This window comes from Triticum aestivum, chromosome 2A (assembly GCF_018294505.1).
Source record: "Triticum aestivum cultivar Chinese Spring chromosome 2A, IWGSC CS RefSeq v2.1, whole genome shotgun sequence".
Taxonomy (NCBI): Eukaryota; Viridiplantae; Streptophyta; class Magnoliopsida; order Poales; family Poaceae; genus Triticum; species Triticum aestivum.
In genome coordinates, this window is record NC_057797.1 from 59430306 (window position 1) to 59454838 (window position 24533).

Sequence of the window (24533 nt, forward strand, 5' to 3'; positions counted from 1 at the left end):
CACACGGCACATGCTGCAAAAACAAGTTAGACGTCCTCTAATTGTTGTTGCAAGTTTTTACGTGGCTGCTATAGGTTTCTAGCAAGAACGTTTCTTACCTACGCCAAAACCACAACGTGATATGCCAATTTCTATTTACCCTTCATAAGGACCCTTTTCATCGAATCCGATCCGACTAAAGTGGGAGAGACAGACACCCGCTAGCCACCTTATGCAACTAGTGCATGTCAGTCGGTGGAACCAGTCTCACGTAAGCGTACGTGTAAGGTCGGTCCGGGCCGCTTCATCCCACGATGCCGCCGAATCAAGATAAGACTAGTAACGACAAGCAAATTGACAATATCCACGCCCACAACTGCTTTGTGTTCTACTCGTGCATAGAAACTACGCATAGACCTAGCTCATGATGCCACTGTTGGGGATCGTAGCAGAAAATTAAAAATTTCTATGCATCACCAAGATCAATCTATGGAGTAATCTAGCAACAATGGGAAGGGGAGTGCATCTACATACCCTTGTAGATCGATAAGCGGAAGCGTTCAAGTGAACGGGGTTGATGAAGTCGTACTCGTCGTGATCCAAATCACCGATGATCCTAGTGCCGAACGGACGGCACCTCCGCATTCAACACACGTACGGAACGGAGACATCTCCCACGCCTTGATCCAGCAAGGAGGAGGGAGAGGTTGAGGAAGAGAGTCCAACAGCAGCACAACGGCATGGTGGTGATGGAGTGGCAGTTCTCCGACAGGGCTTCGCCAAGCTCACGCGGAGGAGGAGAGGTATTGGAGGGGAGGGGCTGCGCCAGGTTCAAGGGTGTGGCCGCCCTCCCACCCCTCCACTATTTATAGGTGGCGAGAGAGGGGGCCGGCCCCCTTAGATCCCATCTAGGGTTGGGGGTGGTGGCCAAGGGGGGGAGGAATGCCTCCCAAGTCAAGTGGAGGCCCTCCCCCTTAGGGTTTCCCCTCTCCCATGCGCATGGGCCTTGGGGGGGCTGGTGCCCTTGGCCCATTAAGGTTAGGGCGCCCCCTTACAGCCCATGCTGCTGTATTGGACGTGGTGGAACATTTTCCAGACCTCCGGAATCCTCCGGAACCTTCCGTAAGCTTCCCGGTACAATACCGGAAAAAACCGAACTTTTCCCGGAACCCGAACAACAACTTTCCATATACAAATCTTTACCTCCGGACCATTCCGGAACTCCTCGTGACGTCCGGGATCTCATCCGGGACTCCGAACAACATTCGGTAATTACATACAAGTCTTCCTAATAACCCTAGCGTCATCGAACCTTAAGTGTGTAGACCCTACGGGTTCGAGAACCATGCAGACATGACCGAGACAACTCTCCGGCCAATAACCAACAGCGGGATCTGGATACCCATGTTGGCTCCCACATGTTCCACGATGATCTCATCAGATGAACCACGATGTCGAGGATTCAATCAATCCCGTATTCAATTCCCTTTGTCCAGCGGTATTGTACTTGCCCGAGATTCGATCGTCGGTATCCCGATACCTTGTTCAATCTCGTTACCCGCAAGTCTCTTTACTCGTTCCGTAACACATCATCCCGTGATAAACTCCTTGGTCACATTGTGCACATTATGATGATGTCCTACCGAGTGGGCCCAGAGATACCTCTCCGTTACATAGAGTGACAAATCCCAGTCTCGATTCGTGCCAACCCAACAGACACTTTCGGAGATACCTGTAGTGAACCTTTATAGCCACCCAGTTACGTTGTGACGTTTGGCACACCCAAAGCACTCCTACGGTATCCGGGAGATGCACAATCTCATGGTCTAAGGAAATGATACTTGACATTAGAAAAGCTTTAGCAAACGAACTACACGATCTTGTGCTAGGCTTAGGATTGGGTCTTGTCCATCACATCATTCTCCTAATGATGTGATCCCTTTATCAACGACATCCAATGTCCATGGTCAGGAAACTGTAACCATCTATTGATCAATGAGCTAGTCAACTAGAGGCTTACTAGGGACATGGTGTTGTCTATGTATCCACACATGTATTTGAGTTTCCTATCAATACAATTCTAGCATGGATAATAAACGATTATCATGAACAAGGAAATATAATAATAACCAATTTATTATTGCCTCTAGGGCATATTTCCAACACGCAGGGGTGGGACTGAACTCAATAGGAATAGCACCAGGAGCTAAGGGAAGAGCACTGAACTCATGGAAGTTGACCGCCATCTACGCATGAAGCAGTGGTTAATGGTAACCGCAATAAGACTATATGTAGCAAACAAATGCAACAATCAATGCAGCAAGCAAGGGCAACAACCAGACCCTATGCTACCGTTTTCTAATGTTCCAGCGGACTAGGATACTTTACAACCAGACCTGCTCTGATACCAAGCATTGTGGCACCCCGGCTCAGAGAAAACCGGAACGCCCCGTATTCCAGCCCAGAGATCAAGGTGAAGTCTTCTAGAATACGACACTGCTTAGAATAGAACAAACCAGCTCTCTATTACAACACAAATATGAATACACGGGTTCCGATATTACAATGAATAACATCAGCACGGTGACACTACGCCAACCACGGTTGCTCTATACAAGCAGCATAGCAACTCGAAGCAGCGGAACAACTACTGGCAGCGGAACAACGAACGGCGATGATGGACTCCAATCCGTAGGGACTCTGGCTAGAATGTTTATCCTAGCTCGCGAACACAGGAACAACACCAAACAAGCAAGCAATCTAGGCACGACCTGCAAGCTGGCATGACACGCCAGGTCAGTACATTGAATGTACTTGCAAGCTCACCATAACCAGAAGCATTCAAGACAAACAACAGCACGGAAATTACAGGTTAAGCAGGAATTATCATGTGATCATCAAAATAACATGGCATGAACAACATGAACATAATACTGCTAGAACAATATGATCATGGCAAGAACATATAAATCTAATGATACTAGCATGCAACATGATGACACTACATGCACCATTTATGCTGCTCGGGTTACCTCGCAACCAGCACATGCATCACTTACCAACCTCGGACATCACACGATCATCTCAGGATCAAATCAAGCTTGGTATAAACAATGCCATAGTAATCAGTAAATGACCACAAGGAGCTTGATCTTTTCCCATGATTCTCGCACAACATCACGAATATCCAACAACTCGGTATCCTCGATACCACGGTGATCATTCCGGCGATCACAACCATGACCAACACTTGGTATCAAACCGTGATCCTTCCAGCGATCACAACCAACTTATCTCAAATAGTGGTCCTTCCGGCGATCACAACCAACTTATTTCCTCATCGAACCAGGGTTGTTATTATGCACATTATTATTAAGGCCGTTGACTCATGGTGGGACCAACACGAACTTGGCCCTTATCCGCGGGCGCGGCTATCAATAGATTTAATATACACTCTGCAGAGGTAGTAAACTGTACCCACACTACGGAACCCATGATCTCGCACTCCCATACGTGCGGACATGGCGTTCCGACAGAACCGATCTACTGCCATGACACTCTCCCGGCCACTCCGACCAACTCCCCTTTGGGCTAGGTCCTGGGTGGACCCGTGCCTACTAACGACACCAACGGCCACCGTCGTGGCGAAACGGTCCCAAACGGGGACGAGGATCCATACTCAACAACAACGGGCACACAAGGTTATGTCCGCCTACCTGATCAGGGTAGCGCGCGCCTATAACCTTCCCTCGTTGGAGGCACCAGCGAGAGGCACGACAATAGACCCAGTTACGACCTTCCCATAAAGGTAAGCGTGGTTGCACTGGTCAGTTTCGATATGGTGGCACCATGACTCAGCCAATAGTTGTTCAAGTTCAATTTAATCCGGTTAAACTTGAATGCAATATGCCGAGCCATGATAAAATAACATGATGCAATTACAATGCATGAGCATGATATCAACATAATCATGAGAGAACCACATAACTATCCACCATATCAACAACGAATTATATCCAACTAAACATGGCATACTGACTAGCATGAACCTCATAAGTACATACTACTCATTGAAACCTAGCATGAACACTAGCATCAACAATAAATATCATGCAAGACATATCAATAAAGCTACCATGCAATCATTTAACCAACTGGATGCAACGGAACATGCCTAACAACGGTACTCGGGATAGACGACAGTCATGCACCGAAGACCATCACCACTATCAACATATACTACTAGCAAGCATAAGCATAAAGAATACTAGCAACTAGCAGGGCATGACAACCAAGTGCATAACAACATAGAAAGTAAGTAGGCATGAACCCATAAGCGTTACCGAAACAACTATAACCATATTTTAAGCAAACAAACATTTAATAAATATTCAAGTTAAAAACCATGGCTACTACATGACTATCATGCAAGTGGGTATTGTGGCTTTCCTGGGGATGAAGAAGGCATCGAGAAGAAGTGCGGTGAAACCGTGAAACGAAACGTCGGACGATACGTTCTCGGAGGGGGCTGAATAGAGGCAAGGGAAAAATGGTCATTTTCACTGTGAGAACACCTAGTGAAAATGTTAGCGAAAGATAGAGCTCGACGAGACGAAGAAGCGAGCGTTGGTTTCACCTCAATCGGAGTTACGGTTGAAAAGTTGTAAAGGTCGGAAGAACATGGACTAATATGTGAAGAATTTATCACAAACAGGTCCCTGACGAGGAAAAACAGAACACGCCTTCGCCCAAATTACGTTTTCTGTGAAGGGAAACGTATTTTCAGCCGCAATAGATAGAGAATACGCTTTTCCAAAACGGAAACGTATTTCCAGAAAAACGTCTCCACTTATCCACGTGTACTAGGGGGAGGGGAGGCTTACTGGTGGGGTCCATGCGTAGGGGGAGGGGCCAGGCGATCGTCGTCTTCCTCCTCTTGCCGCGCCCCGACTAAAACAGAGGAGGCAGGGGCTGGCCCGCGATGCCGGTGATGACCTGGTCAGCTCAGGCCACCTCAGGCGAAGGCGGGAGCACCGGTGGCTTCAGGGCAGAGTGTCGCACCCATCCCGGGGGAAAGGAAGCGCCGGAGATGAGCGGGAGAGACGGTGCCATGAGGGGAACAGAGAGGCGCTGGCGGTGATGGTGGAGATGAGCGCGAGGCCCTGGTGGCTCTGGCGACAAACGGAGGAGGTGGGGAGGATTGTGGATGAGTTGGGAGTGTGATGGCGGCGTCGGGAGAGATGGAGGAACTCCGGATGGGGGGGGGCGACGAGGCGACCGAGAGGCACGGGCGGCGGCCGGACGAGGAGCACGCGACCAGAGGGTTTTCCGACGAAGGGCGATGTGGTGGGGTGAACAGCGGTGATGAGGAGGCTCTGGTGGACAGCTCGGGAGGAGAGGAGAGGGGCTGTGGTGGTCGGAACCGAGACCAACTCCGGCGAGGTCACGGGGATCCGTGGAAGAAACGACGATGGAGAGCTGCTCGGGTGGGCAAAAGAGGCAGGAGAGGAGTGAGTGAGGACCGGGGGACCTCGGGCATGCCTTATATAGCCCGGGGAGGCTTCTCGAGCTCATAGCCGAGCTAGAGCAGTGCACTAATGAAGGTCAGATGAGGGGCATGGAACGGGCACTGCTCTAGCGGCACATTTATGGCGAACCACTACGAGGCACTGATGCAGGGCGACGCAGTCGATCACGGGGAAGCTCCAAGACATGAATTGAGGTCGAGACGAGGAGGGAGGAGACGAGGATAGTGGCCGGAACAAGCCAGAGCATGCCTGCAGCCATGATGCTAGCGCACGCGCACTGGCGCAAGCGGCGCTCTTTGGCGTGGCCAACCATGTCCAGTAGATGGACCTTGGGGCCCTCAGTCAAAATGAGGAAATAAATTGGTCCAGGGGCAAACAAGAGATTTGCACTTACCTCCAAAAGTAAATCAGTAAGAAGGTGTTTGTAACTTGTTGTGGTTAAACCAGCTGGGTAACAAGGTAAAGAGTTTGTCTAGCGATGATCACACACTAAGGTGATGCTGATCAACAAAAATCAGACTAAGAGGAGGATTTTAGATGGTGGTTGCAGTAGAAAGTGCAATACTGGCCTGAATTGGGGATTTAGGTGATACACTCACATACTTGATCTCTGTGAGCTGCAATTTGTCAGAGAGGGGTTATATGATGATATGAAGCTACTGTAAAAAATTCATGCCATTTGGAAATACCAAAGTGGCACTTGCTTCACAAAGCTTCATTCTGGACAGAAACTTGGAAAAATTACACAGGGTAATTGGATTAACCAATTTAGGTAATAATAGGGGGGGGGAGTAGTTTATATAGGTATAAGCATGTCCTAGTAAATTTTCAGCTCAATTGAAGCAATATAAAATATAGTTGCTTCACAAACTGAAAATCTGACCAGAAACTAAGATTTGGAGCTGGGCTCACATAGATGAGTTACATGAGCTCATATTTGGTGGATAGTCATTATTTGACCATATGCAAGACCCTGAAAAATTTCAACTCATTTGGATATTCCTAGAATATAGCTCCTTCACAAAGTTCCTTCCTGGACAGAAACTTTGGAAAATTGCTGAAAAATATTTACTAGGCAAATTGAGTTGAATTTTTGGCATGAGCCAATGATATGGACAGGAAAAAGTGTCCAAGAAGTTTGGGGTCAAATGGGAAAAGATAAATAGCACTTCCTTTGCAAAGTGCCATTCAGGACAAAATAGGAAAAGAATTATTGGAGGATTATTTTTGAACATGGAAATGAAATATTTTGCCATATTTGCGGAAGATATGACCCAAACAATTTGTGAGAATTATTTGGGAATTTCAGGAGTGACGGAAATATAGGTTGCTTCGCAACCTAGGGTTTTAAGGGTTATTCCTTTATCAGAAAAGTAATATTACCAACAAAAGAATTTTGGGTTAGGTCAAGGATGGAAATGAGATGATCTTGAGATGATGATGAGGGTGAAAAGCTACTAGAAAACCTAGGAAGACATGATCTTCCCAAGTTTCAGACCCTCATAGCCATGGAAAAGCAAATCAAAACAGGAAATCCCAAAAAATCAAAGTAAAAAAGAAAAGGGCAAAAATACAGGCTGTTACAGCTTTGACACTGATCCGAACGATTCTAAATCGCAAACCGGATACGTGTTTGTATTGAACAGTGGAGCTGTCAGTTGGAGCAGTTCTAAACAGAGCATCATGGCGGGATCTACATGTGAAGCGGAGTACATTGCTGCTTCGGAAGCAACAAATGAAGTAGTCTGGATGAAGGAGTTCCTATCCGATCTAGGTGTCATGCCTAGTGCATCGGGTTCAATGAAAATCTTTTGTGACAATACTGGTGCAATTGTCTTGGCAAAGGAATCCAGATTTCACAAGAGAACCAAGCACATCAAGAGACGCTTCAACTCCATCCGGGATCAAGTCCAGGTGGGAGACATAGAGATTTGCAAAATACATACGGATCTGAATGTCGCAGACCCGTTGACTAAGCCTCTTCCACGAGCAAAACATGATCAACATCAAGGCTCCATGGGTGTTAGAATCATTACTGTGTAATCTAGATTATTGACTCTAGTGCAAGTGGGAGACTGAAGGAAATATGCCCTAGAGGCAATAATAAAGTTATTATTTATTTCCTTATATCATGATAAATGTTTATTATTCATGCTAGAATTGTATTAACCGGAAACATGATACATGTGTGAATACATAGACAAACAGAGTGTCACTAGTATGCCTCTACTTGACTAGCTTGTTTATAAAAGATGGTTATGTTTCCTAGCCATAGACATGAGTTGTCATTTGATTAATGGGATCACATCATTAGGATAATGATGTGATTGACTTGACCCATTCCGTTAGCTTAGCACTTGATCGTTTAGTTTGTTGCTATTGCCTTCTTCATGACTTATACATGTTCCTATGACTATGAGATTATGCAACTCCCGTTTACCGAAGGAACATTTTGTGTGCTACCAAACGTCACAACGTAAGTGGGTGATTATAAAGGTGCTCTATAGGTGTCCCTGAAGGTACTTGTTGAGTTGGCGTATTGCGAGATTAGGATTTGTCACTCCGATTGTCGGAGAGGTATCTCTGAGCCCACTTGGTAATGCACATCACTATAAGCCTTGCAAGCATTGTAACTAAAGAGTTAGTTGCGGGATGATGCATTACGGAACGAGGAGAGAGACTTGCCGGTAACGAGATTGAACTAGGCATTGAGATATCGACGATCGAATCTCGGGCAAGTAACATACCGATGACAAGGGAACAACGTATGTTGTTATGCGGTTTGACCGATAAAGATCTTTGTAGAATATGTAGGAACCAATATGAGCATCTAGGTTCCGCTATTGGTTATTGACCGGAGACATGTCTCGGTCATGTCTACATAGTTCTCGAACCTATAGGGTCCGCACGCTTAAAGTTCGGTAACGATCGGTATTATGAGTTTTTGTGTTTTGATGTACCGAAGGTAGTTCGGAGTCCCGGATATGATTATGATCACAAACATGACGAGGAGTCTCTAAATGGTCGATACGTAAAGATCGATATATTGGACGACTATATTTGGATACTGGAATGGTTCCGGGTGAGATCGGGGATATACCGGAGCACCGGGAGGTTTTCGGAACCCCCCGGGAGGTATATGGGCCTTATTGGGCTTTAGTGGAACGGAGGGGAAAGGAGCAAGGGAGGTGGCGCCCCCCAAGCCCAATCCAAATTGGGAAGGGGGCCGGGCCCCCCTTTCCTTCCTCCCTCTTTCCTCTTCCTTCCCTCTCCTACTCCAAGTTGGAAAGGGGGGAATCCTACTCCCAGTGGGAGTAGGACTCCCCTTGGCGCGCCTCTCCCTGGCCGGCCGCCTCCCCCCCTTGCTCCTTAATATACGGGGGCAGGGGGCACCCCATAGACACACAATTGATCATTGTTCCCTTAGCCGTGTGCGGTGCCCCCCTCCACCATAATCCACCTCGATCATATCGTAGCGGTGCTTAGGCGAAGCCCTACGTCGGTAGCATCATCATCACCATCACCATGCCGTCGTGCTGACGAAACTCTCCTGTGAAGCTTTGCTGGATCGGAGCTTGCGGGACGTCATCGATTTGAACGTGTGCAGAACTCGGAGGTGCCGTGCGTTTGGTACTTGGATCGGTCGGATCGTGAAGACGTACGACTACATCAACCGCGTTGTGCTAACGCTTCCGCTTTCGGTCTACGAGGGTACGTGGACACACTCTCCCCTCTTGTTGCTATGCATGACCATGATCCTGCGTGTGCGTAGGATTTTTTTGAAATTACTACATTCCCCAACACGGATTAAATGTGTTGGCGGGTTGGAGTTAGCCTTACACAACTAGAGAAGCAAGCTCAGGCCCGTCATTTCTCTTCTCACTAGTAGAAAAACGGCCATCTGTCCCGGTTAGGGAACTGGGACTAAAGGATTGTTACTAAAGCCCTAAACCTTTAGTCCCGGTTCTTACACCAACCGGGACAGATGGGCCTCCACGTGCCCACTGCGGCTTGCCCTGACAGGGGGGCCTTTTGTCCCGGTTGGTAGCACCAACCGGGACCAATAAGCTACCACGCGTCAGCATTTCAGGGGCTAGGGTTTTTGTTTTTTTCTGAAGGGGGGGGGTTGGGGGTTTTTGTATGGTTAATTTTGGGTGTTTCATATATTGTGTTAGGTAGCTAATTAATTAATAGAGAGAAGTGTCCTCTCTTATCGCCGTGCTTGGTCGACGCTAGCTAGTAAGCAAATGAAGGAAACAATTAAGTACAGAAGTTTGTCATGAACATATTCATACAGAGAGAAGTGCTATCGACCTCTCCTTCTCTGAGAGATTGGTCGAACAACAAGTTTTGGTATATCTATCCGGCGCTACTGGCTACATATATACAATATTAAGATCTCTTACAATATAATCCCCTAATTATATATGAACTCAGCTTCCAGATGGTATTCTCCAGCTTTATTGATGACGTGATCAAGAAAGAACCCCGCCAATTCCTCTTGAATTGCTTTCATGCGATCTTGTGGTAGGAGTTCATCCCGCATCTGCCACATCTAATTTGAAGAAGGGGGTCAATACATATATATGAATGGAACTTAACACAAATGATGGTAATAAAATGAAATTGTGAATATTATTGCTTACGCACATCAAATTGTCTTTTAGAGTAGCCCCGGTTTTTTTGCAAGTCGTGTTGTAGATGAACTCGCAAACGTAGTATCCATAGTAATCATTCCCTTGTTCCTGCCACAAGCACTTTACGAGAAAAAGAGGTCAATCAAACTGATAATGAAGCATTATAAGTGGCATTGATGAAAGTAGCTAGAATCAACGGGATTGAGATGCCACTACAAAAAATACACTTCTGTGATGATACGTGTTTGTCACAGCAGGTCACGTTTTTTGTCATGCATGTACATCCATGACAAATTTATGACAGAATCAAGATAGTCATACCTGTGCTGTCGTAGAAGTGTTCCATGACATTACCAAAATTATCATCATGGAAGTGTCCACTTCCATGACGATAAATCGCGCGTCACAGAAGTGCTTTCGTCAAGGGTGACTGACACGTGGCATCCACCGTAACGGAACACCATTAAGTTATCGGGTCGGGTTTTGGATCCGATAACCCGTTAACAGCCCCGGCCAATGGGAAATTTCCACGTGTAAAATTCTTATTGGCCGGACGAAACACGTGTCAGCTCGTCAGTGGGTCAGATAGGCGCCTATGATACGTCGACATGTGGCACGGCCCAACAGAGGCACATTCCTATGAAAAGGCCGGCCCGTTTGACTTGGTCAAAAGGTGGCGGGTCGGCCCATGGAAAGCCTGTTAACGGCCTATTCGCATATAGCCCATTTACAGCTCGCTAACCCAAGGCCTCTTATGCCCTATCCGAATTAGGCCCAGTAGAGTCATCTGGGCCATCCAATATGATTCCAGCCCATTTTCACTTCTGGCCCATGTATGGCCCATGACGTCTTTCGGCCCATATGAGGCCCTATGTAACTCTTGGCCTATTAACGGCCCATGGTGAAACTGGCCCGTAATGAACAGTGTATCACTTTACACCCATTAACGGCCCGTGGTGAAACTGGCCTGTAATGAACAGTGTATCACTTTATACCCATTAACGGCCCGTTATTCCGTTGGGCCGTTTCCAGCCCATGTTATCTTTCAGCCTTCTCAGAGCCCATTTATTCTTGGGCTCATTTCTAGCATTCGTTTACTTACGGCCCGTTACTGTCATTTTCTGCTTGTGGGCCAAATTCAGCCCGTGGTTACAGTCGGCCCGTTTGTGGTCCGTTAATACGTTGGGCCGTTTTCATAGTGTCATCAAATATGGCCTATTAACGATGGCCCGTTATGGTCGGCCCATGAATGGACGATTTCAACTCTAGCCCGTTTACGGCCATAATGCGGACTGTTATTGGCCCATGTTTGGCCAATCGATCATACGGCCCGTATAAGGCCCATTGATGATACGGCCCGTGGAAGGCCCATTGTTTCTACGGCCCGTAGAAGGCCTACTGTTTCTACGGCCCGTAGAAGGCCCACTGTTTCTACGACCCGTAGGAGGCCCAGTGTCACTAAAGTAAATATTAGCCCATGGTTATTGTGGCCTAGTTTTAAAAAATAGGTTATTGCAGCCACTAGTTAACCGCGGGAAAAGAACTGCAATGACTACAAGCAAACAAATAAACAAGAAAACAAGGAAATAAATAAGCAAGCAACTAACACTAGGCTATCACGGCTATTACACATATTACATCCACTGGGCATCAAATTTCGCCACCAGTGCAAATATAGGGAACAAAGCAGCATATCATATACACTGGTTGTCAAAATTGGCCACCAGTGCAAATAAACGCGGCAGCAAAACAAGAGCATAACTGAAACAACTTCAGAAGAGCTCAAGAAATGTTATCCTGGGTATCCACCATGCTGGCAATAAGCTTAGCAAGCTGATTAGCTTTGTCCTGTTTGGCGCTAAAATCCTCCAACGCTTGCTGTTGCACTAGAAAGTATGCATCTGAATGCTCCAGGGACTTACGCAGTCCTTCCGCTTCTTGTCTCAGCACAGCTGATCGATGTCTTTCAACTTGTAGTTGAGACTCAAGAAACCGAACTGATTCAGACAGTGAGTTTGAATAGCTTGTGCAAGCGGTAGTGGCCAGTAACTCCAACACTAAACCAAGACAGGATGTGTCACTATCCTGAACCTTATCTGCATTACTTCCTTTACCGTTGCTTAATAAGGCACTCTTCCCCAATATTCTGTCAGCATTCTAAAAGAAGAAACAAGCAGACACATAACAAGTTTAGCATGTACTAGTATATGGAACTCATTTCGGTGAACCAGTTCATTAGTAAGGTGGATAGGATTAAACTACCAAGTCATCTATTGCCAAGTACTAGTACATAATAAAAGCATCAAACAAACATATATCTATGTCCTATGGTAGCAATGGAATCTTAAATTAGAATAGTTGTTCTTCAGGTTTAGGCACTTGTTCTACATGAATAGAGTACAGTAAGACGCAAGAATATAATACTTAAAAATAGAAAATGAGCTCATAGACCTTACCACATTCTTGGTTCGGGACCAGTACAGAACAAGGCGTTCCCAGTCATCGTCCAGTAAATGTGTCTCAGGAGAACGTAAGGGAATTTGATGAGTTTCTTTGCCGGTGAAGTACGTTTTCTTCAGGTAATTCCGATACTGCCACCAAGCATTCTTGGAGATAGCAGAGGTATTAGCATCGGTTACCTCAGCCTGAGTTTCCAAATCGGTCCTTCTCTATAGAGAAAAATGGGAAAATTTGCTGTATTATAACCATCATGGAGGTAGGATGTATGGGACGAAGCAAAGTAATTGCCACGAATAACATTACTTACACATAACTCCTGGACAAACATCTGCAACTGGCATTTTCCTTCATCTTCAGTATAATATTTCCAAGATGGGAAGATACGCACATACGATTTAACAACAAAAAATGTGATAGATTGTAAACTACGACTAGCTGGTTGTGCTTCCTCCACAGGAATAGGCGTACTAACTGGTGGAGTTGGGGTTCGCCGTGATAGTACTGGCCCTTTGGGCACTGGAGCTGCCTTACTAACTGCTCTTGTTTGGGAGCTCTGTGGTGGAGATGGTGCTGTGTCAACAGGAACTGGGTTACTTTCGGCTGGGGATGGGGTTAGATTGGGTGAAGCTGGTTCTCTGTCCATCGTAGTAGGGGTACAATTTGCGAGAGTTTGAGTTATGTGTGGTAGGGCTGGTGTAGGATCAAAAGTATGTCTAGAGGGGGTGATTAGGCTACTTGACCAAATAAAAATCTAGCCTTTTCTCAATTTTAGTTCTTGGCAGATTTTAGCTATCTTAGCACAAGTCAAGCAATCTCCACACAATTCAAGCAAGCATGCAAAAGAGTATATGAGCAGCGGAAAGTAAAGCATGCAACTTGCAAGAATGTAAAGGGAAGGGTTTGGAGGATTCAAACGCAATTGGAGAGACAGATGTTTTTGTTGTGGTTCCAATAGGTGGTGCTATCGTACATCCACGTTGATGGAGACTTCAACCCACGGAGGGTAACGGTTGCGCGAGTCCACGGAGGGCTCCACCCACGAAGGGTCCACGAAGAAGCAACCTTGTCTATTCCATCACGGCCGTCGCCCACGAAGGACTTGCCTCACTAGCGGTAGATCTTCACGAAGTAGGCAATCTCCTTGCCCTTACAAACTCCTTGGTTCAACTCCACAATCTTGTCGGAGGCTCCCAAGTGACACCTAGCCAATCTAGGAGACACCACTCTCCAAGAAGTAACAAATGGTGTGTTGATGATGAACTCCTTGCTCTTGTGCTTCAAATGATAGTCTCCCCAACACTCAACTCTCTCTCACAGGATTTGGATTTGGTGGAAAGAAGATTTGAGTGGAAATCAACTTAGGGAAGGCTAGAGATCAAGATTCATATGGTTGGAATGGAATATCTTGACCTCAACACAAGTGTAGGTGGTTCTCTCTCAGAAAATGTGTATTGGAAGTGTAGGTATGTTCTGATGGCTCTCTCCATGAATGAAGAGTGGGTGGAGGGGTATATATAGACTCCACACAAAATCTAACCGTTACACACAATTTGCCAAACTCGGTGGGACCGAATGGTTAAACTCGGTCGGACCGATTCAGCAAACATAGTGACCGTTAGGATTTTTGGTGGGACTAAGATGCAACTCGGTAGGACCGATATGGTTAGGGTTAGGGCATAACGTAATCTCGGTGTGACCGATTACACAAACTCAGTGGGACCGATTTTGGTAATAAGCTAACCAGAGAGTTGGTCAGGTAAACTCGGTGGGACCGATTCGCTCATCTTGGTGAGACCGAAATGTTACAAAAGGGAAACAGAGAGTTTACATTGCAATCTCGGTGGGACCGATCACTCATCTCGGTAAGATTGAAACGTTACGAAGGGAAACAGAGAGATTACAATCCCATCTCGGTGAGACCGATTTGCCTAGGGTTTGTGGCAGTGGCTATGACATTTGAAACTCGGTGGCGCCGGATAGAAAGAATCGGTGGGGCCGAGTTTGACTTTTGGTTTAGGTCATATGTGGATGTGGGAAGGTAGTTGAGGATTTTGGAGCATATCACTAAGCATTTTGAGAAAGCAAGCCATTAAGCAACACCTCATCCCTCCTTGATAGTATTGGCTTTTCCTATAGACTCAATGTGATCTTGGATCACTAAAATATAAAATGTAGAGTCTTGAGCTTCAAGCTTGAGCCAAACTTTTTGTCCTTAGAATTTTGAGGGATCCACTTTCCTCTTCCATGCCATGCCATTCATTGAGCTTTTCCTGAAATATTAATCTTGGAATAATGTTAGCTCAATGAGCTATATGTTGTTAGGAATTACCAAAACCACCCAGGGATAGTTGCACTTTCAATCTCCCCCTTTTTGGTAATTGAGGACAACATATAGATCAAAGCTTCGACAAATGATAATAAGAGTGAAAGATATTGTCGCTTTGAGAAGTATGTGAAAAAGCAAGAGCTCCCCCTAAATTTGTGCATATCTTAAGATTTGCTTTGGACTGCAAATGCACAATGAGTTAGGATCATGTGTCACTCTTCCATGTCACATACATCTTGGTGGAGCGCTCAAAATAATAAAGATTGAATACATGCACTCATCACCAAGCAAAGTGAATGATCATATAAGGATAAGTAAGATAATATCATCTAACAAGCATAAGTGTAGCTTATGATCAACCACATGATCATCAATGTCTCATAGATAATAGCATAGTATCTCAAGCAATCAAAAGACAAACAAAGTTCAACCACCAAAGCAAGAGAGAATAAAAAGCAACGCTCTCTCTCGAACCTATGATCTATACATGTTTCTCCCCCTTTGGCAACAAGTTACCAAAAAGTTCATAGAAAATGCATAGCACTAAAACGTCTCTCAAGCTTGGTCTTCAGGTGGTGGCGTAGAGATGGTTCCTTGGACGAAGACTTCAGTTGATGTGGATGGAGCTAAAGGAGTTGGTGCTGAAGCTGGTTGCGCTGAAGCTATAGCTGGTGCAGATGAAGTGGCTCTGGTGTCTGGAACAGGCACTACAGCAGACCTCTGAGCTCTAGGCACTCTGGCAAATGCATCAATGGTTGTCTTGCCCTTCCTCTCCTGCATATCATCTTGAAGTTGCTCCACAACAGACTGAATCTCAGTTACTTTCACATCCAAGTCATAGAATTTTTGCTCCACGATTCTTTCCAAGCTCTCCTGGTTTTGAGTCAGGGTGGCCAGTCCCTTCTCAATCCTCAGAGTGGATGCAATCAGGTAGCCAAGCTGATCTTGCTTGCTCTTCAGGAGATACTGAGATGCTTCTTCAGTAGTTGGCATCCTTGCAGCCTTTTCAGCTTTGCCTTCTCCTTCTTGGCTTGTGCATGCACAGAAGATGGTTCACCCTCATTCATAACCACAATGTTGTCCTCGAAGTCTGGATAGATAGGCATGTGCTCCTTGTCCAGCAAATATGTACCAGTGCCCATCTTAGAGTTGATTAGCTCCTGGATCTGTGGGGCATACCCACAACTCCTCTTCTGATCTGCAGCTGTCCTCTTGATAGTTTCAACTATTAGGCTCATGACTTTGAACTTCTGTGGGACATCAAAGATGTGAAGCAAGTTAATTGCATGGCCTCTGATCATCTTGTGATCACCTGACTTTGGCAAGAGAGTGTGCTTGAGGATCCAGTTGATGGTTGGCAAGCCTGACAGAAGGTAATGTACAGATCCAAACTTATGTGTCTCAAGAGCAGCATCTGGGATCTCCTTGTACATGTGTGCCATTGTGTTGTGATCCTTCTTCCTGTTGGCATAGACATCCAAGTCATCTTCACTCTCTTTTGGGCATTGATCAACTTCGCCCATTCAGCAACCATGGACTGGTACCTCATACCTTCAGACATCCAAACAATCCTTCCATCTGGGTAGAAATGAGCTGTGGAGTAGAACTGCATGATGAGCTCATCATTCCATATTGTGAGCTTCTGAGCCACAAACTCATCGACTCCACAAGCCTTGAAACTATCATGCACACCTGGATAGTGATCCTCATTCTCCTTTATGTAGTCCCAGTCGACCCATCTCATGTCACACACTATGGGCTTCTTGTCAAGCAACACTGTCTCATAGAAGTCCTGCTGTTCCTTTGTGAGGAACCTGTAATCAACAATAGTCCTTCTCCTGGTGGCATATGGATCAGACTCTCTCCATAGCCTTAGACCCGAGTCCTTCCTTATCTTCATGTTCTCAGCTACTAGATGAGCATCATTGTGATCTGGAATTTTGGGTTTGAGCTTCCTCAGGACTTGTCCTTCATCATCTTCATTAGCAGTAACTTCAAGCACTGGGGCCTTGTTCTTCTCAGCAGCTGGTATACTCCTGGTATTCCTCTTAGGTGCACTCTTGGGCTTGGAGGCTGCTTTGGGTGCTTCTTTGGGCTTTGATGTTGCAGCCCCTGACTTTATAGCATCACCCATCAGCTTTTGTGCCTTGGGTGATGGTGCAGCAACCTCTTCTTCCTCTTCCTCTTCAGAATCTCTCATGATTGAGGATCTCCCAAGCACTCTAGCAGTGGTCTTTTTGATCCTCTCCTTCCTCTTCTTCCCTTCTGCAGCGGCCTCTTTGGGTTCAGATCCCAAAGGGACTTGAGTAGATGCTTTGGCCTTAGACATTGAAATTCTTTTTGTAGGAACCTTTTGCTTCATGCCTGGCTTGGTGGCAGCAGCAGTGCTATATTCCTTCTTAACCACTTTCTTCTTGGAAGTGGCCTCATCCTCAATTACCACATAGTCTTCATCCTCAGATTCAGAGGCCTTCTTCTTTCTGGCCCTGGTGGCAGCTTTGGGTAAGTTGCTTGGGGTTCTCCTACTACCATCATCTAAACTGCTAGAGGGACTAGTGCCCTCACTCAGGTGAACCTGCTCCTCTGACCTGTTCTGGCTGTCACTCTAATCATACATATTGCAAACACTAACAGCAGACCCTGTGAATAGATATAGATGAGATAGAGTGGATGAGAATCACAAAATGCAGAGGTTTTTGCAAAAGAATTGAGTCAAAAATTTAGTTTTAGTTTTCCACAGAAAGCATTTCAGATCAACCGATTTGTAAACTCGGTGATACCGAAGCAGTTGTTGGAACCTAAACTAGTGAACTCGGTCAGACCGAGTCACAGTTCGGTGGCACCGAGACTGCTAGGGTTTCACAAAGTCCTGAACTTGGTCACACCGATTTGCAATTCTTGGTCAGACCGAAAATTACATGTGCAATGGCCTGAGCCGAATCGGTGGTACCGAGTTCCACAACTCGGTGGGTCCGAGATGGTTTCGGCGGAAACCTAACCCTAAATTTTCAATTCACGACTAAACTACGGAGTGTTTTGACGGGATAAGAATGATCTCAATCGTGGCAAGATACATGGCGGACACAATGTGCTAGGAATCAGATAGGGATAGCACAGTGATCGAGTTCATACCCTAGTTTGGCGATGAACTCGCTACGGCGGCAATGGCGGGGATGATTCCCATTGACGGTGGCGGAGAACAGCGGCAGGAGGCGGCTGGCGACGAGGAAGACGATCCGGAGACCCTGGAGGCGGAGCGAGCTAAGCGCGGGTCGAGGAGGTTCGGAAAGTTTTCCAAAATTTTACCCGTGGGTATATATAGCCTGACCCTGTCGGTGTGACCGAGTGGAACAACTCGGTGGCACAGAGATTCATAACTGCAATTAGTTACTGAAACTCGGTGTGACCGAAAGGTTCAAATCAGTTGCACCGAGATTGAAAACCTAGATCGACTTAGTGATCTCGGTATGACCGAAATGGATGAATCGGTCAGACCGAAATGCACAAAGAAGTTTTGGAAGTTTAAGTCTATGATGAATCGGGGACTCCGAGTGCTCCTCACACAGAGTGGTTCGAATCTGACTTGATCAAATTTTGTGATGTAGCATGAATAGAGTTTGAGACGAGAAAAGCATAGATAGCTAGAGAGGGTTCTTAGGCATTCTTGTCCATCCACTTGGCAAAAGAAAAGAAAACCAATCAATCAAAACAACAAGTGGATGTCCTCGAATGAGTAAAATATGCAATCAACATGCTCACACAATAAAATGGCAATTGAAATATGTGGCAAAGCATGCACAACCAATTCTAGCATCTATCAAACAATTTGCGATGACTAGGTCATCTATATATGAGTATATTGACTTAGGAGTCAAATGAGAACATTTGATCATAGGTCATACTCATCGTTTAAGCACAAGTGGGGTTACCACTTTTACATAAAGCATTGTTGTGTCCACACCATTAGAGTTGCTTTAGCTCAATTCTTAGAGTAAAGCTCCCCCTAGATGTGAGATCCACCCTGAGAGGGATGAACTAACCTTGGGTTTTGTCGATGATGACTTCATGTAGATGTTGAAGATGTGGATGCTCAATGTTGATGTAGATCATTTGAAGCTATCCATTGGAGTGAGTTGCACTTTCAATGCCTACACGGGTTAGTCCCACAAGGAACAAACAAGGATATCCATAGACATAAAGTGATGCACACACAAGATGATGTCTATGAAAGCTTTTAGGTTACCTTGTCCCTTGTCTTACCAACAAGAGGGTTTGTGACTCCTTGAACGAGTGCAAGATGTGGAAGTTGATTGCACTTGTTCTTGCCAAGATGATAAGAGTGAAGTATGTTGGCGGAGTCACCCTCAAGAACTCTCTAGTTCTTCTTCTTCGGGATCCACACCATCTTGATGGGAATCCTCGGTGTTGTAGTTGTACTTGATGAAGTGGAACTTGAAGTAGTCTTGGGAACCCACTTGACCAAGGCCTTAGGAGCTTCTTCAAATGCATCAATTTCCTCTTGAAGCTTGTCCTTGCCTTTTTGCTTGTGGTCTTGTGGTGGAAGATCATCTTGAGCTTGTGTCCCTTTGAAAGAAGTAGGATCATACTTCTCTTGTTGAGGAACAAACGTCGTCTTGGGGTATTGATCTTCTTTCCACTCAACTCCATTGGCATTGAACTTTCGTTCAAAACCAACACCTTGATTCTTCTGGTGCCTTCCTTGCTTGCGCACAATTTCCTCGAATTGCTTACTTTCGGCAAGGCTCTTGTAAACACCTTTCTCTATAATTCCCTTCAATAAGCTATTTCCTTGCTCCAGTGTAACTTGTCTAAGAGAATCATTAGTGGAATCAAGAGAACTACTAGAAGCAACAATATTGGATTTAGCATGATTATTGAAATCATCATCACCTAACAAGTCATCTTCATCACTATTGAAATCAACATACTCGGGGTGTGATACCTTTGGGCCTTTAGCCATGAAGCATGTTCCAACTCCTTCATTTGGTGAGTCAAATAAGTCAAATATGTCGTAGGAGTTGGTTGTCACAAGTGCTAGACCGACAACACCTTCATCTTGAGTATATTCGGAGTCGGAGTGATAGCTTCTCTCGGAGTGGTTGTCGGAGTCGGAGCCGGATACCCATTCACCAATATGAGCTTGATGTCTTTGTTTTGTGTAGCTCCTTGATGACTTGTCCTTTCTTTCCGAATCCTTGCTTCTCCATGAGGGTCTTCATTCATAACGATCATCTCTACTCCTTCTTTCTCTAGATGGCGATTCTTCTCTTCTACTTCTTCTCTTGGGAGAATCTTCTCTTCTCTTGTAGGGGCCGTACACTCATTGGAATAGTGTCCGGGCCTTCCACAATTGTAGCAGTTTTGCTCTCGACTAGAAGATATTTTGTCATTGCAGGACCTTGACTTGGAGCTTCTCTCTTTGCTTCTACTCTTGTAGAACTTGTTGAAGTTCTTCACCATTAAGTTCAATTCTTCATTGAAGGTTTGTTTCTCACTCGATGATGTGGGGGCTTCACATGAGGCTTTGTAAGCACCACTTGATTTGTTGTGAAGTTCCTCTTTATCCTTGAGTGACATCTCATGAGCAACAATTCTTTTGATGACTTCCGTTGGCTTGAGATCTTTCTAATTTGGCATCATTCGGATCAATGTGCACACAGTATCATATTTTCCATCCAAGGCTCTTAGGATCTTCTTGATGATGAATCTATCGGTCATCTCTTCACTCCCTAAGCCGGCAATCTCATTTGTGATAAGAGCAAGCCTAGAGTACATTTCAGCAACACCTTCACCATCCTTCATTTTGAACTTGTCAAGTTGACTTTGAAGCACATCCAATTTGGATTCCTTGACGGAGTCAGTACCTTCGTGCATATCAATCAAAGTATCCCAAATTTCCTTTGCATTCTCAATACGGCTGATTTTGTTGAATTCTTTGGGGCACAATCCGTTGAAGAGGATATCACAAGCTTGAGCGTTGTATTGCAGCATTTTCAACTCTTCCGCGGTGGTGCTATCGTACATCCACGTTGATGGAGACTTCAACCCACGGAGGGTAACGGTTGCGCGAGTCCACGGAGGGCTCCACCCACGAAGGGTCCACGAAGAAGCAACCTTGTCTATTCCATCATGGCCATCGCCCATGAAGGACTTGCCTCACTAGCGGTAGATCTTCACGAAGTAGGCGATCTCCTTGCCCTTACAAACTCCTTGGTTCAACTCCACAATCTTGTCGGAGGCTCCCAAGTGACACCTAGCCAATCTAGGAGACACCACTCTCCAAGAAGTAACAAATGGTGTGTTGATGATGAACTCCTTGCTCTTGTGCTTCAAATGATAGTCTCCCCAACACTCAACTCTCTCTCACAGGATTTGGATTTGGTGGAAAGAAGATTTGAGTGGAAAGCAACTTGGGGAAGGCTAGAGATCAAGATTCATATGGTTGGAATGGAATATCTTGACCTCAACACAAGTGTAGGTGGTTCTCTATCAGAAAATGTGTATTGGAAGTGTAGGTATGTTCTGATGGCTCTCTCCACAAATGAAGAGTGGGTGGAGGGGTATATATAGCCTCCACACAAAATCTAACCGTTACACACAATTTGCCAAACTCGGTGGGACCGAATGGTTAAACTCGGTCGGACCGATTCAGCAAACCTAGTGACCGTTAGGATTTTCAATGGGACTGAGATGCAACTCGGTAGGACCGATATGGTTAGGGTTAGGGCATAACGTAATCTCGGTGTGACCGATTACACAAACTCGGTGGGACCGATTTTGGTAATAAGCTAACCAGAGAGTTGGTCAGGTAAACTCGGTGGGACCGATTCACTCATCTCGGTGAGACCGAAATGTTACAAAAGGGAAACAGAGAGTTTACATTGTAATCTCGGTGGGACCGATCGCTCATCTCGGTAAGACCGAAACGTTACGAAGGGAAACAGAGAGATTACAATCCCATCTCGGTGAGACCGAGATCCCTATCGGTGAGACCGATGTGCCTAGGGTTTGTGGCAGTGGCTATGACATTTGAAACTCGGTGGCGCCGGATAGAAAGAATCGGTGGGGCCGAGTTTGACTTTTGGTTTAGGTCATATGTGGATGTGGGAAGGTAGTTGAGGATTTTGGAGCATATCACGAAGCATTTTGAGCAAGCAAGCCATTAAGCAACACCTCATCCCTCCTTGATAGTATTGGCTTTTCCTATAGACTCAATGTGATCTTGGATCACTAAAATATAAAATGTAGAGTCTTGAGCTTCAAGCTTGAGCCAAACTTTTTGTCCTTAGAATTTTGAGAGATCCACTTTCCTCATCCATGCCATGCCATTCATTGAGCTTTTCCTAAAATATTAATCTTGGAATAATGTTAGCTCAATGAGCTATATGTTGTTAGGAATTACCAAAACCACCCAGGGATAGTTGGACTTTCAGCTGGTTCTTGTGCATGTATAACCGGGGTGCTATCTCCACCAAGAGGTAGCACTGTTTTATTTGAAGACCGTGTTTTTAGTCCGCTAGATACTGGCATCACCCGCTCCAATTCAAATGGCTGATAAACAGGAAACATGGTTGAATGTACAGACATTGTATGAGAGACAGATGCAATATATAGTGTGGAAAAAAGAGGGCATGAAATATTTGACATGTATATTGTTTAACTAAAACGGATAGCATGACATAATTTCACATATATGATGTCTATCTAAACTAGATAGCATAGCATAACATAATTCAAAGATATGATGAATAACTAAACATGATCGCATGACATAATTCACCTACATGTTATCTAAGTAATCAGGATCACATCATTTAATTCACATATGTGATTTATATGCTAAATAGAGGGCATTCGATATGATGTCTGAACTAAGAACATGGTGTTGAATATTGTGTATATGATGTCTAAACTATGCAATGCAAGACACTGTATGCATGATATGAGCAGTATAACCGTGCCAAGTTAGAGCATACACCTCAGTGGGGGAATAGGACTGGTCATCTGTCTCTGAATCCATCTCTGAGGAGCTATCGGGACCCAACAAGAGATCTGGTTCGACAGGTAGCACTGTCTGCTCTGAAGGCCTTGTTTTCACTCCAGATTTTTCCATCTCCCACCCAAATGGTTGATTCACAGGAAGAGTAGTTTAATGTACAAACATTGTCGACAAATGGAAATGTAATGACGAAAAGGATGGGCAAGATATCATTCAAATATATGATGCCTGGTTAAACAGGATGGCATTGCACATTTCACATATATTATGGCTGGCTAAAAGACATGAGACTGCATAATTCCCATATATGATATAGAAACTAAACAGGTGGCATTATAGAACATGTCTAAACTAAGCAGATGACATATATGATGTCAAAAGTAGGCACTGCAAGGCAATATATGCATGATATGACTAACATCATCATGCCAAGGTAGAGCAAACACCTTGGAGGGTAAATAGGAGTGGTGAGCGGCGTCCGAATCCGCCTCAGAACAGATATCTTCCTCTGGATTACAATCTGGAGAGGGGTGGGGAGGGTTTGCCATTGAACCCACCATGGAGAGATGTCTGCATGACATTGTATTGCCGCGCAAAACTCTTCTCTTTTTCTCTACATGTTCAGCATGACTGTGTATAATATTTGACATGCATACGAAAAAAATATGGTGAGATTATGTAAGGAGAGCATGCAGAAATTTAGAGTGATGGTAACAACCAGTGGATAGATGTTTTCCCGTTGAACCAAAATAGCCCTAATGGATCGACGTGAATGTATAGTAATAAGTGATGCAACAAGTGTACAACCTCTTTGCCGTAGCCGTGTCGACCTCAGCATCATTTGGTTGGTCGCTGAAGCAGTTGAGGCAGAGGTGGCTGTCGGAGGTGTGGAGGAAGATCTGAGGAATCTGTAGACGGCATCCAGGGCACTGCTCTGTTGTGATGGATCGTTCTGTCGTTGGAGCAGCTCCGGTGAGCCGTAAGACGTCAAGGCTGAAGCAGCACAAGACATACATCGTCAATCTCAAGTGGGAGTCTAATAGCATCTCCAATAGATGATGTAAATAGGATGTAAAATTAACATCACCAAAAACCACCAGACTACAACAGATGAGGTAAAAACTGTTGACTCTGAACTTAACTGTCGAAACTAAAATTTACTGTGGAATCTGAATGCTACTATCGAAACTAAACGCAATGGTAGCAGAGAGGCACTTGACATGTAGTTTAGGGAGGGCTTGCAGTTCATCTTCAACCTGCACCCCCCTGAGCCGCCAGCCACCACCGGCCGAACCGCCAGCCCCAGTGCCGCCTCGCCGCCCCGAAACAACTCGCCACCGCCGCCCCGACCAGCCCTCTAGGTCCCCCGCCCCCACCCTGAACCCTAAGATAGATAGTGGGGTACCTCTCCGGTGAGCCCCCGTCCCCGCTGCGGGTGGTTCTTCCTTAACTCCGACGAGCCCCCCAACCCCTGAAAATCGACTGACCCAAAAGTCGATTCAGTCAACTGAAGTGTGGCTTAATCGGAGCAGAGCAGCAGCACGAGCGAGGGGGAGAGCAGCAGCAGCAGCTGGGCGAGCGAG